At 37.5% G+C, this 5,000-nt stretch overlaps 1 non-coding gene across 1 annotated transcript; it reads left to right on the forward strand.

The window, feature by feature from the left end:
* Positions 1–2,707: 2,707 nt before the first annotated feature.
* TRNAS-AGA (transfer RNA serine (anticodon AGA)) lies at positions 2,708–2,789 on the forward strand. The gene has a single exon. It is a non-coding gene; the product is annotated as a tRNA-Ser (tRNA).
* The last annotated feature ends 2,211 nt before the right edge of the window (positions 2,790–5,000 follow it).

Raw genomic sequence — 5,000 nt, forward strand, 5'->3', positions numbered from 1 at the left:
CCAACCCATATGCATATTCATGTGTGATTCACCATGGTCTTGGATCGCGTGTTGGACTCGTGATCGACAGCTATTTCCCTCCCGGAAAAGAGCTCATATATGACCGAGTGTGTATATATTAGCCATTTGGAGTCCACTGCTGAACAAAAGCCTACATCAAACCATTTTACGAGTCAGAAAACTGAGGATACAGACGACTCAATAAATGATTGAGGAAACAAACCACTCAATAGTTGAGAGAATAGACAAGTTTCATTAAACGAATGGTTAAAACGAACGAGGGAATAGAGAAGACAATAAATGGTGGAATACGTAAAACGTTTGAAGGCATCAACAATAGAGGAAAATAATGATTGAGGGTACAGACCAGACAATAGATGCTTGTGGGAACTTGACGTGGGCATGTGCGCGTGACGTCACATCCTGGAAGGAATCGTGACGTCAGGTCACGAGAGGTCAGCGCCAAGGTCAGCCTAGAGGTCAGTGGGCTGACAACCCCGCTGCATCATCAGTGGGCTGACAAGAAACCCGGTGTCAGCGATGATTGTGTGATTCACCATGGTCTTTGGATCACGTGTTGGACTCGTGATCGACAGCTATTTCCCTCCCAGAAGAGAGCTCAGAGCTCATATATGACCAATCTATGGGTAATGCTGTGACCTTACACGCACACACACCCCAACTCCCCGCTCACGAGAGTTGGAGTGACGACTCACAGCACAGCGATACTGAAATTGTTTCAGCCGTGTGTGTGTACTTACCTAGTTGTATCTTACGGGAAGAGGAACTATGCTCATAGTGTCTGGTCTTTGTATCTCGCAGTGTCTAATTTGCTCTTAAATTCGTGTATTGTTTTTGCACACACATTAAGTTTGTTCCAGACATCCACCACTGTGTGTGGAAAAAAGTATTTTTTTTCGTCTCTTTTATAACTGTCCTTTTAGAGTTTCTTTTCATGTACCCTTGCATTTCTCTTGTCCCCATTTAGTCAATCTTCTCTATCCAGGACTTCTATACCTTTCGTAATTCTGTAGATGGTCAACAAGTCACCTCTTTCTCTCCTTTGTGGAGGTAATTACCGAACTCTATCTAACGATAGTTAGACCCATCCTTGACTATGTGGTACAGTTTTGGTCTCCGTCCTATAGAATTGACATCAATTCACTAGAATCAGTAGAGAAGAATGTCCAAAATGATACATGGACTCGGAAATTTGCCTTACGAGGAGAGGCTTAGGCACCTTAACTTACACTCTCTGGAAAGACGCAGTGTGGGGTGATTTAATGGAGGTGTTCAAGTGGATCAAAGGCTTTAAGATGGGTGATGAAAACAAGGTCGTCACATTAAAACAACAGGGCAGTACTCGCAGTAATGGATTTAAACTGGACAAGTTTGGATTTAAGAAGGAAATAGGCAAGAACTGGTTTACTAATAAGGTGGTCAACTAATGGAATAGACATAGTAACCATGTAGTTAGTGAACGTTGAAACTATCGGTTGTTTTAAGACAAGGTTAGACAACTTTATGGATGGGGATGACAGGTGCTGATGGATATGGAGCTGCCTTGTGTAGGCCTTATGGTCTCTAGCAGTCATCTTCATTCTTATGTCCCTATGTTCTTTGTTCCAGTCGGTACTTTCAGTTTTGACAATATCTCCTCATATGACAGTTTTGAAAGTGTTGGGGCTATCTTCGTAGTTGCTGTAGGCCTAGACAGCATACTCCAGTCTAGGCCTTATCAGTGCGATGCGACTAGTATTTTTTCCACAATTAAGTGCGTGTGTGTGTGTATTTACCTGGTTGTATTTTGCAGGAGGAGAGCTATGCTCATAGTGACCCGCAGTTGAATCTTTCAGCATCCAGTTCTTTCTTAAAATCATATATAGTTTTAGCACTCACTGTTTTCTCTTACAATTTGTTCCATGTATCTATTACTGTGTGTGGAAAGCTGTTCTTTTTAAGATCTCTTCTGTAACGGTCTTTCTTACGTTTCTTCTCGTGTCCTCTTGCGTTTCCTCTGTCCCATTTTAGTAAGTCATCTCTATCAAGGATTTCCTCCCTTTCATAATTCTGTGCGTGCGTGCGTGTGTGTGTGTGTGTGTGTGTGTGTGTGTGTGTGTGTGTATGCGTGCGAGCTGACCTAATTGTAATATACAGGAAAGCAGTAACGCTCGTGGAGTCCTGTCACTTGCTCTCCAATTTTCATACATAATGTGTGTGTGTGTGTGTGTGTGTGTATTAACGAAATTGTAATATATAGGAAAGGAACAACGTTCGTTGAGTCCTTCTCTTTCTCTCCAACTATCATATCTACTGTGTGTGTGTGTGTGTGTGTGTGTGTGTGTGTGTGTGTGTGTGTGTGTGTGTGTGTGTGTGTGATTCACTATGGTCTTGGATCACACGTTGAACTACTCGTGATCGATAGCTATTTCCCTCCCGGAAGAGAGCTCAGAGCTCATATATGACCAGTGTGTGTAATAATAATAAACGGTAAGGAAAATAAATCAATGTTGAGTCTGCACGAGCCTGGCCACACAGGCCATTGCCAACACGTTGGGAGATGACAAATAAGGTCTTGTAGACCTTACGAGTTGTGACCACAGACAAGTCCCCATGGAGTCCAAGTGGGCAGTCGCACTTTTGGGCGTCGCCAGCCGTGGTGGGTGGTTAGGTCAAAATTTTTTGCCAGAACCCCAGGCAACACCGAGCAGTGATGGCCGAGTGGTTAAGGCGTCTGACTAGAAATCAGATGGGATCTTCCCGCGTAGGTTCGAATCCTACTCACTGCGAAACTTTTCTCCACGGGTTAAAATCTTTAACACTACCCATTATTTTTTTATAATACACACACATTTTATATATATATATAATATATATATATATTGTATATATATATATTGTATATATATAAATATATATATACAATTATATATATACACAACACAATTCAAAATTGAAAGTAATGAGTAGTTTCAAACAACATTTGTGATTTTACTCATATATATATATATATATATACACACGCGCGCATATATACATATGCATATACATGGTATGAGCAATACTTACTGTAATAATATTTTGTTTAATAATATATGTATCTATAAATAAAAAGGGCGTTACTTTTGCCCCCTGTATTATATATATATATATATATATATATATATATATATATATGACTATTTTCTTCAAAATTTGCTGTATAAAATTATTTGACAACACTATAAGCAAACATGAAAAAATTGTACATTACTGTAAACAAGCTCCATAACATATATAAACAATGACAAAAATTATCATAATTCAACTCCCCACGACAACGCAGCAAATAGTAATAATTAATACCCATTGCGTAATATCGTGATAATACAAATCAACAATTACAATATCGATATCGACCAACAAATACAACAATCTACAGCAAATTCAGAATAATAATACTAGTGCAACGCGAAAATCTACGGTCGAATGACTTCAAACTAATTTCTGATTTCATATATCATGAACCCCCTTCCCAACCTCTTAATTATAATTCGTACAGTATGTCGACTGCCTGACCATTTCATTCAAATACATTTGTCCGTTAGCAGAAGGAATCTTATACCTACACTTTCAATACCAAATAGAAATAATGGTCTTGTTCTAACAGCTGTCAGGCTTTTCTTTCAAGTAGCAAATCAATTAAGAAACTGCATAATATTTGTATGACAAGTATTATAATTAATAGTTGCTAAATTCAAATTTTCATGAGGAAACTGACGCACCTTCATGTTACAGAAAACTAAATTTTCTATGATTGTCAGGGGTGACTTTAAACTTATCCTTCACTTCGCTTTTGATAGCAAGAGGCCTGGAGGAAATATTGTCATGAACTTCACAAATGATGAAGGAATGAAGTAATTCAGAAACTTCAAAATTTGGTAATATGGGCGCATACCAATATAACATTAACCTTTCTTATGAACGGCCACACGTTCATAAATTCCAACTACATCAACTATTAGCTGCAATACAACAGAGTAACCCAAAACAATATATCTGAACTGTATGATGAAGTTCCCCAAGGTGTACTCTAACTCGCATAATTCAGTCTCATTACAAGTGATCTCCCAGCACCAGATACTGAGCATAACACCTATGCAGACGACCTGACAGCGTAGCAACAACAAATGAACTGCTAAAAATTCCAAAAACTTGGACAAATTTAGAACAATGGTTTGGGTAAAATAAAACCGAATGGCCAAACACTTCAATTCGAAAAGAAATTATGAATGAAATAATAAATAAATAAATTCAAACTAGAAAACAAAACACCAATATCAACAGCAAGCACAGTTTGCAAATAGTTCTTGAGAAACACACTTGACAGTTCAAAGCTGTTTCCTAACCATCCATTAAATATATTCCTTAAAACTATACAAGACAGAATAATAGGATGCATCAGAACCACCCTATCACATCAATGTACAGAATCAAAAATAGTGCAAGGAAGATCTAGGGTAATAATGTATTATTTTTCTATGAATATATTACCAAACAGAACAAAATGATAAAAGGCCACCAGTCACCAGATCATAAACTACCCTCAGTGCAGAAGCTCTTCACCATCAAAGTGGCTATCATGCAAAGCAACATTCAAATGAGACGCTTGAATGAAATTACCCAATTCCTTACAAAAGCCACAAATATAAACCCTTCAACATTGAAGGTTTACTGTATTTACCTAAATATATGAAAAAATCAATAAAAGTATAATAATATATAAATAACTATACAGTATAAAATCAAATAAATAAACAAATTATACTAATAAGGTCCCATTTCTTGTTCTTCAACAATCATACCAAGTTTTATTTTTGCTCTTTGTTTATATTTGGGCTATCCTAACCAGAAATTTGCACTTTGACATTCTGTAACTATTCCAGGATATAATGTATGGATTCCTGCATTTAATGACATTCTTTATACATTGTACAGCTGAATAAAACTGCCTGGAAGTG

The sequence above is a fragment of the Oratosquilla oratoria genome, chromosome 15 (assembly GCF_046742065.1).
Source record: "Oratosquilla oratoria isolate Oo_2021 chromosome 15, ASM4674206v1, whole genome shotgun sequence".
Classification (NCBI taxonomy): domain Eukaryota; kingdom Metazoa; phylum Arthropoda; class Malacostraca; order Stomatopoda; family Squillidae; genus Oratosquilla; species Oratosquilla oratoria.